The following is a 13,887-nucleotide window of genomic DNA, read 5'->3' as shown; positions in this document are numbered from 1 at the left end:
TATCACTAAAAAGCTTGCTTAGAAGGTATTACAAATAAAATCCTTTCCAGATGGAACTTCAGAAATATAAAATTTTTACAAAAACTCACTTATTAAGTTATAAGGAAAATTATGCTGCTTTGGTAGAGGTAACAAAAATGCACATTTTTGTGGGTGTACACAAGTGCAGACAAATTATTCAAAGTTGAAACAAAGTATAGTGGATTCTATGGAAGATGTTGGTGATTCTGCCCATACTCTGCATTTCTGCATAATGCTGCACAGACAACATCTGATATCCTTGCTACTGACACTGAAGTAATTATCGTGAAAGGATTGTATCACTTCAGCATTCAAACATAAGCAGTTACAGGATTTTGGGATTTTGTTTACATTCAATAATCTTCAGTAATCTAGCATTCCAAAACTTGTTTGGACTTCCGGACTTCAGGTTTCAGTGATGACATGCAGACAACTTAAAATCATCACTTCTAACAAAAAGCTGCACAAGCTAAAAATGAATGACTTCTCTTCCTAAGAACTGAGGTTACTGGGCAAATTACAACACTGATCTCTAGAGACAGATATATCCAGAGACACAGGCAAGGTCTGCTTCCCTGGAGCAGAACCTGCTTGAGCCATAAACATATAGGTACAATTAAATGATGGTTTTGGTGAATTGGAGGTTAAGTGTAAGCTTGCTTGAGAGTGAGAGTTCCCCCACATTTCCAATGCTATTAGTTCCAGAAACACGTTTGGATTTGGTCACATGGTGGTGACCCAAGAAATAACCCTTTGGGGCTCTGGCAGGGGAAGGGTCACCATTATGAAATATACCTTGGAAAAAAAGTCCTACTCTCCCGGGGAAAAGAGTTTACCAGAGTCTTATGCTAACTGAGGTAAGAACATTCCTCCCATTTTAGTTCCCTCTAATCTGTCTCACTAAGGAGGAGAAAACAGTCAACAGGGGTCAGAGCTTCAAGAAAATAGATTGGGAATGTTGTAACCAAGGGATGGAGCATGGGGTGTGGAGGCAAAAAGTTATACCACTGGAGAAACACTTGGGTTACTCCTGGCCCTAGGTGCAGGCCCACTAAAACTGAGACTTAAAACTGAGAATTGGAAGATCATAGAGTCCCCTACCCACCCACCCATGGCCCATGGTTTGCCACCATATCAGCAGGGTTTTGGTATAATAACAGTGTATTACAGCAGACAGAGCTACAAGAGAGACTCTCCTTAAGGAGGAGTACTTAGGGATGCCAAAGTCAAGAGTAGAGACACAAACGAGGTTATACTAGGAGAATTTGAAGACTCTGCCGCCTATCGTGGCCAAACTCCTAGCCAACTTAACATAAATCTAGCAGTATTTTAAAAAGGACAATACACCATGACCAAGTGAGATTTATCCCAGAAATCAACTTTGTGCAACCTGTGGAAAATACACCATGCTGCATTAGTATAATGAAGGCAAAACACACACAGATATACTTACATATAATCATCTGCCGAAGAAGCATTTCACAAAATCCAATATCCTTTCATGATTAAAAACACTGAACTAAGAATAGAAGGGCATATTCTTTTTTGTAGATTTTATTTATTTATTCATGAGAGATACACAGAAAGGCAGACATACATACAGAGGCAGAAGCAGGCTCCTCAAGGGGAGCCTGATGCAGGACTCGATCCTCAGACTCCAGGATCACGCCCTCAGCCAAAGGCAGACGCTCAAACACTGAGCCACCCAGGTATCCCTAGAAGGCAATAATCTTACCATAATAAAGTACAACTATGGAAAAGTCACAGCTAACATCATACTCAACAGGAAAAGACTGAAACCTTTCCCCCTAAGAGTAGGAACGAGACAAGGATGCCTGCTTTGCCCCTGTACTGAAAGTTGTAGGAAGAGCAGTTTGGGAGAAAATAAATTAAAAGCATCCAAATTAGAAAGGAAGAATTTAACATATTTGCAGATGATATGACTTTATATATAGAAAATCCTAAGTAAGTAATCCACACAAAAGACTCTAATTATTAGAGTCATCATAAATGAGTTTCAACAATATTCAGGATGTAAGATCAACATGCAAAAATCAGTTTTATTTCCCTATGTTCTAATGAAAAATCTGAAAAGTAAATTAAAGCAATTTCATGTGTAATAGCATCAAAAAGAATAAATTACTTAGGAATAAGCTTAACCAAGGAAGTCTAAGACTTGTTCAATAAAAACTACAAAATACTGCTGAAAGAAATTGAAGAAGACATAAGACCTAAATAAATGGAAAGACATTTGATATTCATAGATTGGAAGACAAATGGCAATACTCCCAAAATGATCTACAAATCCAATGCAATCACTATCAATTTCCAATGGCTTTTTTTGCAGACTAAAATTCATATGCACTTATGAGAGATCCTACATAATGGAAACAATTTTGAAGAAAAATTTGGAAGACTCACATTTCCCAACTTTAAAACTTACTGCAAGCTACCGTAATCAAAACACTAGGCATGAAAACATATAGATTAATGGAATCAAACTGAGAGCCCAGAAATAAATTTACATATCTATGACAACTGATTTTCTGACTAGGGTAAAAAGACCATTTGATAGGAAAGAATAGGCTCTTCAATGAATGGTATTGTGACAACAGGATGTCCACATGCAACAGGATGAATCCAGATCCCTACCTTACACCACACACAAAAATGAACTCCAAGTAAATCAAAATGTAAATGTAAATGCTAAAACTATAAAATTTTTAGAAAGAAACAGGTGAAAATCTGTTCACTTTGAATGAGGTAACGGTTTTATAGCTAGGACACAAAATTCAACAAAGGATAAAAATAGGTAAATAGAGCTTCATCAAAATTTAAAACCTGTGTATCAAAAGACACTTATCAAAGGGCACCTGGTTGGTTTAGTCATTAGAGCACTAGACTCTTGATCTGGGGGTTGTGAGTTAAACCCCCACATAGGGGGTAGAGATCACTTAAAAAAAAAAAAAAAGACACCATCAAGAGAGTGAAAAGACAACCCACAGAACAGAACAAGATATTTGCAAAACATGTATCTTCTAAAGAGCCTAGTGTCTGACGGAATACACAGCCTGGAAATAATCCCAGGGATTATTTAATTCCAGGATATGGTCAATCTATAACAAAAGAGACAAGGATATTCAATGGGGAAAAAATAGTCTCCTCAATAAATGATTCTGGGAAAACCGGACAGCTACCTGCAAAAGAAGGACTGGACCACTTTCTAACACCATGCACAAAAATAAATTCAAAATGGATTACAGATCTAAATATAGGAGACCTGAAACCATAGAAATCCTAGAACATAGGCAGTAATTTCTTTGACATTGGCCTTAGCAAATTTTTCTAGATAGGTCCCCTCAGACAAGGGGAACAAAAGCAAAAATAAACTACTGGAACTACAGCAAAATAAAAGGCTTTTGCCTAGTGAAATAAACCGTCATCAAAATAAAAAGTCTCTTAGTGGGAGGAGAAATTTGTCAATGATATACCCAACAGGATTAATATCCAAAATATATAAAGAACTTCCACAACTCAACACCAAAAAAAAAAAAAAATCTGACTTTTAAATGAGCAAAGGAACTGAATAGACTTTTTCCACAGAAGACATACAAATGGCCAACTGACACATAGAAAGATGCTCAACATCACTCATCATCAGGGAAATACACGTCAAAACTACAATGACATATTGCTTCACATCCGTCAGAATGACTAGTATCAAGAAAACAAGAAATAACACATGATGGCAGGAATGTGGGGAAAAAAGGAACTCTTATGCACAGTTGATGGAAATGCAAATTGTTGCAAACATTGTGGAAAACGCTATAGAGTTTCCTCAAAAAATTAATAGAAATACCATACAATCCAGTATTTCTAGTACTGAGTTTTTATCCAAAGAAAAGGAAAATACTAACTTGAAAAAATACGTACACCCTTGTGTTTGTTGCAGCATTATTTACAAGAGCCAAGTTGAATCAGTTGAATCAAGGACATATGGGGGTCAAATTTTGAAGAGGGCGAAATTCTGAAAGGAAAAATGGAGGCAAAAAAAAAATCATTGAAAAGACATCACTAAAGTACTAAAAGTGAATAATTGTCCTAGGATTCTATATTCTTTGGAATGTATTTTAAATTAAAATAGTAAAGAATACACATATGACAGGTGAATACAAAGAATACAGAATGAGAACATCTTGTTTGTTTAATGCAAAAGAAAACACTTAAAAACAAAAGTAGCATAAGGGAGGAGTAAAAAACAAAACAAAACAAAGGGACTAGTATGAAGCCAGATATAAACCCCACAAGCCACCCAAATGGTGCTTTAGTTGTGCTTCTCTAGCAGGGAATGTAACAGCACTTCAACTGGTCTTAAGGGTTAACTTGCGTCAAGTTAGCACTCTTACTTGCTGACCTAAGTCCCTCGATCCATAGCAGTCAGACCACTGGCCTTGAGGAGTGAAGGACCAGAACTTTCCCAGGCTGCAGAGCCCAACAGGTCTGCCTGAAGCCACCTTAGCTCTTTGATTAGACTAGCAACTTTTTTAGCAAAATGTTTTCTTTTTTGAGATCACACAAATGATTTTACCAGCCTCCCTTTGTGCATCTGTAGAACTTGCCTTCCTGTGCAGAAGAAACAGTATTCTTGTACACCAAAAAACAAGATCCAGAGTCTGGAGCACATCCCCCCACCCCACCACCATCAGCACTGAGATAGAATTGTTGGCACCGTTGTGTCTGCATGTAATCAAGAAATGCTGCAGACTACGGCACTCCCTTTATTGATGACCCTAAACCACTTTTAAAACCCCCTAAATCAGGCCGAAACCTCAGAGTTGGCCTTTGGACAAGAGTCCACCTTCTCCCCAGCTTGCTGGTCTCCTGAATAAAGCTCAAATTCCTTTCCAATCAAAGCTCATCTCTTGAGTAATGATCTCAACAGGGAGCCCAGCTTGGGTTCAGTTCACAGGCGGAGGAAGGCATGTTATTATGATGGTGGAGGCGGCAGCTTTGTGGGCTTGGCCAAAAGGCAACAACCAAGGTTGAAAAAAGTCTCAGCAGCACAGATTCTACAACTTTGTGTAGATTGCCTATAGAAGTCCATTTGTGGAGCTCAAGCAAATACCACCAAAATGGGATCAGTGCAAAGGCCTGCCTGCTGGTATGGAGCTGCTCTTATCACTCCCTGAGGCTCCCTCCTATGTGTCTGACCTCGCCTGCTTTAAGGAATGAGCCAAATACTACACTAAGGCCTGACTCACCCTTCTAGTGATGCAGGCAGGGTGGGTCTGAGGACCCAGAGGTGGTCCTGCAGGACCAGCCAACAGGGCCCTTGGCTTCTCACAGGATAGAAATCAAACACAAGCCAAGAGGAAGTGAGAGTGGTGTTTATTGAAGGTATAGAGAGAGTGAGGGGACAGATGTCTAGGAGATTCAGAAAGGAAAGGAGAGAGTGTCTTATCTTTGCATGGGGGCCTGGGGTTTTTACTGAGGATTGTGGTCTACTGTATGTGCGCTCTCAGTCATCCAGGAACTGGTCAGAACAAGGACAAGGTCCGGGTGTCCATCACAAGTGACTTATACCCTGAAGCCAGGGGGTCTTGGTGTCAAAATGTCTAGCACCACATGATGGTGGTCTAACCACATGATAATAACCCTGTCATTCTTACTCCAGCACTCCTGGGAGGTTATATATTATGCTGGAAGACTCCAAAGAAATCATTAACTCCTTGTCTTTTGCAAGGAGGACATACATTAAGGCACAGGTAAGGTAGGTGTACAGGTCCTAGCAAGAATAGAAGCAGGAAACAGAGGGGGGGAAACAGCTCTTTTCATCATGGGTTTCCCTGTCTCATTAGTTCTGCTGCACACAGAGGCCCGACGCAGCATCCCCCCTGGTCCCAAGTGGGAGGCAGTGCCAAGTATGGGACTGGCCAAGGTACCCAGGAGAAGAGGTGGCAATCAGAGTCAGGGAGGTGAGGAGCCTGAAGACCCACAGAAGAGAAGGTAGCGCTGATCCCAGACTGAAGACCCAAAGCACAGAGAGAAGCTACCCAGGATTCGTGCTGTCCCTCTGGGATCACCTGCCTCACCCCCTGTACTTCCTGGTTTACCTGAATTCTCCAAAACTCCTGCCCAGCATGTGTTAAACCCTAGTCATGGGGTACCTGGGTGGCTCAGTGGTTGAGCATCTGCTTTCAGTTCAGGGTATGATCCCAGAGTCCTGGGATCAAGTCCCCCATCGGACTCCCCGCAGGGAGCCTGCTTCTCCCTCTGCCTATGTCTCTACCTCTCTGTGTCTCTCATGAATAAATAAAATCTTTTTTAAAAATAATAAACCCTAGTCTCTGTTCCCATAAGGAAATTCAACTGGGAGAGTTTGAGCACAATTTGTAGTTTGGAGACAGGGTGTGGTTAATGTAAATTCACAAGTCAGGACTCTGAGCCAACACAGTGTCTTGTGGTTCCAGCTGCACTGCTAAATGCCTCATCAAATGTATGTGTCACAGCTTGTTCTGTGACTGTAAATGGTTAAAAATTAAAGACCAGTACCTCTCATGAACATGTAAACCTCCTACCCCAAATACTAGCATTCAAATCCACCACTATATCCAAGGATGACATAGAATTATCACATGCAATGAATTCCAGAAATACAAAGGTGGCTTATCAGGTAGGAAAAACATATATATAATTTAAAACATAAATAGAAAGTCCTAAAAATAATTTACTAATATTCAACACCCATTCATGATTTTCTTTTTTTCTAAAATTTTTTAAAATTTATTTGGGGGAGGGGCACAAAAGGAGGGGAAGGGCAGAAGGATTGGGAGAAGCAGACTCCCTGCTGAGCAGGGAGCCGATCCTCATCCCTGCTCCATCCCAGGGCTCTGGAATCATGACCTGAGCTGAAGGCAGATGCTTAACTGACTGAGCCATCCAGGCGCTCCTCACGATTAATTTTCAAATACCTCTCAGAAAACTATGAATGCAAGAAAACAATCTATTAGGCTCATTTACAAAAATGTAACAGCAAGTGCTATTCCTATGTGAACTGCTGAAAGCTTCTCAGCCCTTGGTGGGATGGGCCTGGCCCAGACACCAGGAGATCAGCATGGCACGAGTTGGTGTCACTAGACTGGGGTCCTTGGTTGGTAGAAATGGAGGCTGGACCCAAAATTTAAAAGCACAGGCAAGACATAATTGGGCCAACAGGTGCAGCTGAAGGGAGACACTGTCCTGACAAAGGTGTCAGGCTGGCTTCCCAACGATGGTCAGGGAACATTTTACAGGGACTGAGGAGGGAACTGAGTGATGTCCAAGCATGTTGGTGGGAGAGGAGTGCGGGGAAACCCAGGAAAGTGGGCGTGCAGGTGCAGTTGACAGAACAAGCTCCTTCATACTTCGTAGGTTTCATTTGCATGTTAAATATCCACCTCTAGGTGTGTTTTTTAGCATTATAATGAGGGGAAAATTGACAAAAGGTCATATTTGGTGGCCACTGGTGTCTGGGACTAGTTTGAACCTGTCTCGGATTGTTCCTTGGCTAGCGCTTTGCTCTGCAAAAAAAGTGATACCAGCCAGCAGGGAGTGTTCCCCCATCCTGTGCATAAGAGGCTTTTCCCCCAAGTCTCTCACTGGCTCACTGGAACCTGACAAAGGACAGAACAGAGTGGTTCCCAGGACTTGCTTTAAGATGGGAGGGTGGGGCTGCAGGAGTGTGGAGCCTTGGGGTCAGGCTTTCCTGAGACTGTGGCCTCTACAAGATGAGGAGAGGACAGAGATGGCTTACTATTTTCGAACCTTCCAGGTACCTTGGCTCCCAGCCAAAAGGGAGACCCTCAAAGGGCCTAGGGGCAGAGGGAGCCTCCTTGATGATGACAGAGCACAGGATTCCCAGGTGGCCTATCCCCAGGAGGAAACCTGGAGATCCCCACAAACCCCTCCCCAGGAAGGCTCTAATGTGGTTCTGTTCCAGCTGACATGTGTCTAGGACTCCCAACATCTGGAGAATTGAGGGGGTTCCTCCTGGAGCTAGCAAGTAAGAAGGAGCCAGAGGCCACAGGGTCCAGCTACCCCTCCTCAGACACGTTCTGGAAAGCGTTCCTTTAGGTAGCCCTAAAGCGACAGTTCTCAACTAGGACATTTGATGTATCTGATTGTCACAGCTGAGGCGGAGCTCCTGGAGAGATGTGGGGTGCTGGTAACCATTTTAATATGGACTAGACAGCCCTCCACAGCCAAGAAGCATCTGACCCAAATACCAGTAGTGCCGAGACAGAAAAATGCCCTAATGGAAGGGGCTTTAGCAAGGCCAGTCCCAAGCTGGGAATCTGAGAGCGGTCCCTGCCCATCTGTCCCCTGTGCAGAGGAGCAGACACTCCCCACCTGGCCTGCCCGCTTCTGAAAGAACCACATCTTCTCTCCTACCCCTCTTTGCTACTCGCTTCCTATCACATGTGCCCAGGACAGCAGCTCTAAAGGTCTTTGCCTCTGGCCACGTTCAGAGTGTGACCTCATCCCCTGGCTAAGACTCCATCAGAGCAGTGATTCAACAGAGAGCCTGTGATAACCAAAGGCATGTGCAGGTGCTACCTCCTCTCGGTTTTCCCTTCTCAGGTGCCTCGACCTTCCTCTTCCCAAGTGCCAGCTCCAAGCTCGCCCACCCATGCTCCCCCAAAGGCTGCAGTGGGCAGTCCCACTGAAGAGCTATGTTGAGGGCACTCGGGCCCCAGGATGGGTGCTCTGGAGTATGAGTCCTCTGTGGTCACTTCCAAACTTGTTTCCTGCATGTCTGCAGTCAAGCCTCTCCTTTCAGTGGCTGAACCCCAGAACTGTGAACCAGTCACAGAATACTCTTTTGACTTTGGTTCCAAGTCCAGTTAAAAGAAAATGAGGGCCATGCTTCTAAATCCTAATCACTTGATCTCCCTTCCACAGACCCAATGCATACATAATCATTAAAAAAAAAAAAAAAAGGTATCAAGATCAGGTAGATATTCCTTACACTCTCCAGTAGTATTTGTTTATTTCTGTTTTAGTTACAAGCAACAGAAACAGGAGGATCTTGTTATCACAAGAATCAAGAAGACCACACACTGATGATCCCAGAGGCCTGCTATGCAGCAGCAGGAAGAGGTGAACAGCCATGAAGGGAAAAGGGGATGGGACCCCTCCAGGCTGCAGTTCAATGGTCCCTGCTCCAGCCGAGACTCCACTGCAAGGTGGGGGGTGGGGGGAGCTCCTTTCCTGGGCATAGGGTCCTGGCTGCTGGAGGAAGGGAAGGTTTCTGCCACTAGGATCTTGGGCTCCCTCTACACAAGGATATCCACCTGCTGTGTTGGGAAATAGAACTAAAAACAAGCTCTCCTGCCAACTAGACCAGCTCTCCACAAAGGTAGAAGAGAAAGAAAACAGGTTTGTAAAAAAAAAAAAAAAAAAAAAAAAAATTGAGTAAGCATTAAACCAGACTGTGGTACCCACAAGACAATCCACTAGCAAGATTACAGAGACAGAAGAAAACTCACCCTTTCATACAGCTGGGCAGCAAAACCCCAGAGTATTACATATATCTCCTGGGAGACTGGGAGTTAGGGGCTCCACTTTTGTCCATGATTGCATTTCACAGAGCTGGAGCTCAGGTCCTGGAGAAATCATTCTTGATCTTTGGAAAGCTAGCAAGAGGGTTATCTGGCTTTTTAAGTTCCCTGCTGGCTCACAGGGAAGCTCCATGTACCTGGAGCCCTGTCTTTGCCGAGTCGCAGTGACTAGAAGGTGAACAAGGCCCCTTCTGGAGGCAAATCACATTCCCCAAGACAAAGACAGAGCCTTTCCAGGCCAGGAAATGCTTAATTAAAATCCCTTTGTTCCAGTAGCTTTCAGATATCATTATTTATTATTGAATTTGGAAGCTATCCAGACAGATGCTTCCCAACACATGCCTAAGTACAGGAATCAGACATTACTTCTTGGGGTGCCTGAGTGGCTCAGCCAGTTAAGCATCTGCGTTTGGCTCAGGTCATGATCCCGGGTGTCCTGGGATAGAGCCCTGCATCAGGCTCCCTGCTCAGCAGGAATCTGCCTCTCCCCCGGCTCATTCTCAATCTCTCTCTCTCAAATAAATACAATCTAAAAGAAAAAAGAAAAAAAGATATTACTTCTCCCAGTCATGCTGGTTCCTGACCTCCCATTTAGGGACTGATCATCTCTCACCAACATACATAAATGCACACGTGGGCTCTGTCAGTGTAGAAGGAGGGTCTCTGAAAACCACTGACATATACAGAGTGAGTCATGCCAAGGTGCATCCATATTTCTCTGTCCCTTCCAGGCCAGGCCTTGGTGAGACCAGGAAACCCAGAGTTTCCTACAAGAATGGGAAACCCTTGGAAGTGGGTTTCATCTTGAGTCAAGGAATCATCATATCCTCACAATTGCTTTGTGCCCAAGCACAGAGCCATTAAGAGTAGCAACAATGTCCCCCAGTGCTGACAAGATTGCAAGACTTCCACTGGCCTCTACATGTGGCCAACAGGTGAGCCCTGGCCTGTCCTTATGAAGAAGCCCTGTGCAGACCCTGCACCAGAACTGGGATGAAAGGTCTCAGGTAGGTCTCTTCTATGTTCTACTTTATAGCCCTCAAGTGACCAACATGAGCTGACCCAGTCTATCACACTGTGCCCTAGCAGAGTAGAGAATTAGGAGATAGGCCTCTGCTTTACCATGACCATGTGGACAAGTCCAGAGGTAGTCACCCAGGGAGAAGATCTGGGTTACCCAACCCAGCCCTGTGCATACAGCCACCTCCCACTTCCCAGGACCAGCTCCAGGCTTGGCCCATCCATGTTCCCAAGGGTCAAGCTCTGGGTGCCCTCATAACTGAAACATACTGAGGACACTCAGGTACTAGGATGGGTTCTGGAAACTTTGGGTTCTGCATGGTCATCTCTGTGCCTATTCTCTCTACTTTGGCTGGGGGACCTGAGGCCCCCACAGTAGGAGTGAATCTCTGCTGACTCTGAACCAGATCTTGAACTTTGGCAATCTGAACATGCTCCCTTTTGTACTTTAGACAGTGGACTACCACAGCTCCATATACTCATGACTCCCTTCCTTACTCAAACCAAGGTCATAAAATAAAATGTGAAATTGAAGGAGAGAGCCCTCATCTCTTTTATTTTGGGGACAGTGGCTTGGATGGAGCCCAGAATTCTTTTGAGAAAGGCCAAGGTGCTGGGTGGGAGCTCAGCTTCTAGGCACCTTGAGATATGACATCCTTCCTTCTCCGCTATCCTGCCCCAGCATGGTCTATTAATTAACCAGTATTGGACCTCACCCTCTTATGAAAATCAAACTGAAGTTTCTTAAATGATCAGATTTGGAATATTTTCTGTGTAGTATATGTGTGTGCATACAAAGGATCACTGTCAGATTTTCCTCCATGTTTCTTAGAAGTTCATGAATTTTTCTTCCAATGTAGAACCCAACTTAGTCTAGTCTTTCTTTGAAAAACTTATTGCACACAGTTCACACTCCTATTATCAGTAAGATTAGTCAAAATAATGAGGACTGCAGTCCTTTGATGAATGTTGCCTTTCCTGGAGAATGGAAGCTTTAGGAGAACCAAGGCAGCTTACTGGTCACTAAGGGTGCCTGTGAAAGGCCACATTTCCAAAAATAAACATTGGCAGAGATTGGACTTGTGTGTCAAAGCCCAAGCAGAGGGACTCTGCCAGGAGTCAAGGGGGTGAGCAGTGTACCCAATAGATTAGTCAAAGACAGGCCTGGGCCTGGGCCCACCTCCTGCGGCTCCCACCTCCCGCTGCCTTGATGCCTGAACCGAACTAGCCCTGGGCCTCTCCTTCATGGCCCAAAAAAGCAGCAGCAGCCGCAGGCCCCCCAGGGCCCATGTTCCCCTCTCTTGGCTGAAGGAAGGTGTCCTATAATGCAGCTGTAGGCTGGACACACCCCAGCGCAGCCACCCAGAGGCCTCCAGAGACAGCTTGCTGCCCTCAGATTTCACATAGTGTTGGAGGAGACAGGACTAAACATGATGCTGCTCTGACTTAGTTTGGACCTGAAAGACCCAGAAGTCAGGGCCACCTGGTCCCCACTTTCCCCTGAGACCTGCAGGAGGTACTCAACACCACCAGGAGGCAGCAGAGACACCCAAGGGCTGGAGGGTCTGTAGTGAGGGGAGACAAGATTGCCTCTAGCGGGAGGATCAGGGTTAGGGCTCCCCGCTCTGTGTCTGAGACCCTTCGCAGCTCCACCTACCTACTTGTCAGCATCTCATCACACCCTTGAGTTAAAATGGCCTCAAACATCCTGGCAATCAGTGTGTTCTATTTCTGCTCCAATATCTTCCCCTAACAGTCTCTCAAAATTTTCTTTATGCCATCCAGGAATCTGAAGTGATGCTTTACCTCTGCAAAGACGTCCAGTCACTTCCCCGGCACTTCAGCAGCTGTGCCGGGCTCACCCCAGGCACTCACAGTGCTGATGCAGAAAACCTAGTACAGTCATTCAAGTACTTTTGCCTGTTAAGATACTAACACAGAGTTCCTATTTCTCATGTTTAACTGAAATCCAGGAGGTATTTTTAATTGAATTACATTTCACTGACAATGTTGTTTTATTTTTTTTTTATTTTTTTTTTTGACAATGTTGTTTTACACTGAAGTATAGAAACAATTTCCCACATGTTGATGATTTTTCTATAAGCTTTCAAGCAGAGCAACAGCCTTTCGTTGCATGTTCCCCAGAAGACATTCGAAGAACAGATGATCAAATCCACACAACCCTCTAGAGTTCATCTCCAGCATGAGGTTTTAGGTCAGGTGCAGGTCCTCCACACCAAGCGACTGGGATTTTCATAACTCTCTCAAGTTCCTCAAAGAATAAAAAACAAGCAAACCTGAGGGTGGGACCTGGTTGGCACAGTGGGTTAAGCATCTGCTTTTGGCTCAGGTCATGATCCCAAGATCCTGGGATGGCTCCCTGCTCAGTGGAGAGTCTGCTTCTCCCTCTCCCCCTTTCCCTTATGTGCTCTTGTATGCTCATGCACACACACTCCCTCTCAAATAAATAAAATCTTTAACAAAACAAAACAAAAAGCTAGAAACAAAAACCTGGCCAATCAGACCCTCATCACACTGTGCTTCTCCATTCTGTCTGTGTGTTAGAACTATCTGGAACTTTCTGACCACCTGAGGCTCAGGCCCCACCCGGATCATTATGTAAGAATCTCTGGAGTAAGGACGCTCAACATGTGAAGCTGTGAACATCTCTCTGGGTCATTTTAACACACAGCCCAGGTGTGACTCAGTTATGCAAGTCTCTACCTCCCTGGAGCATGGTCTGGAAGGTGGGGAAGCACCTAAGGTGGCCCTGCTCTTGGGGACAGCTCATGGCAAGGTGCACGATGCTCCTCTGAAGGAAGAGAGCTCTACCCAGGCTGCAGGTTTGAAAAGCTAGACAGTTTTACAAACACAAAGTTGTGGGCCTCACTGGGACTTCCCTGAGCTCAGATACAAACGGAAGAGCTAGACTTACCCAAGAAGGTACAGAGACCATACCAGCTGTCTCGTTTGAGGACTGAATAGTGGACAGCACCTGCAAACAAAACCACCTCTGACTAGGATCTGATACTCAACCTGCAATTTAACCTGGTTCCCAGTCCCATTTGAGGGGCAAGGGAGGTCAGGAGTCCTTCTCTTCCTCAAGCCCAGTAGAATGACAAGTAAAATGTGAAATGAACTGGAGGATCCTTTAGCTCTGCCATGTGGCCAGGGTGTAGAGGGAAACCCCCCACCCCACCCCCAACCCTGCCAAAAAAAAAAAAAAAGGCACGAAGAGTCAAGGGGC

Source organism: Vulpes vulpes, chromosome 12 (assembly GCF_048418805.1).
Source record: "Vulpes vulpes isolate BD-2025 chromosome 12, VulVul3, whole genome shotgun sequence".
Lineage (NCBI taxonomy): Eukaryota > Metazoa > Chordata > Mammalia > Carnivora > Canidae > Vulpes > Vulpes vulpes.
This window is presented reverse-complemented; position numbering follows the sequence as displayed.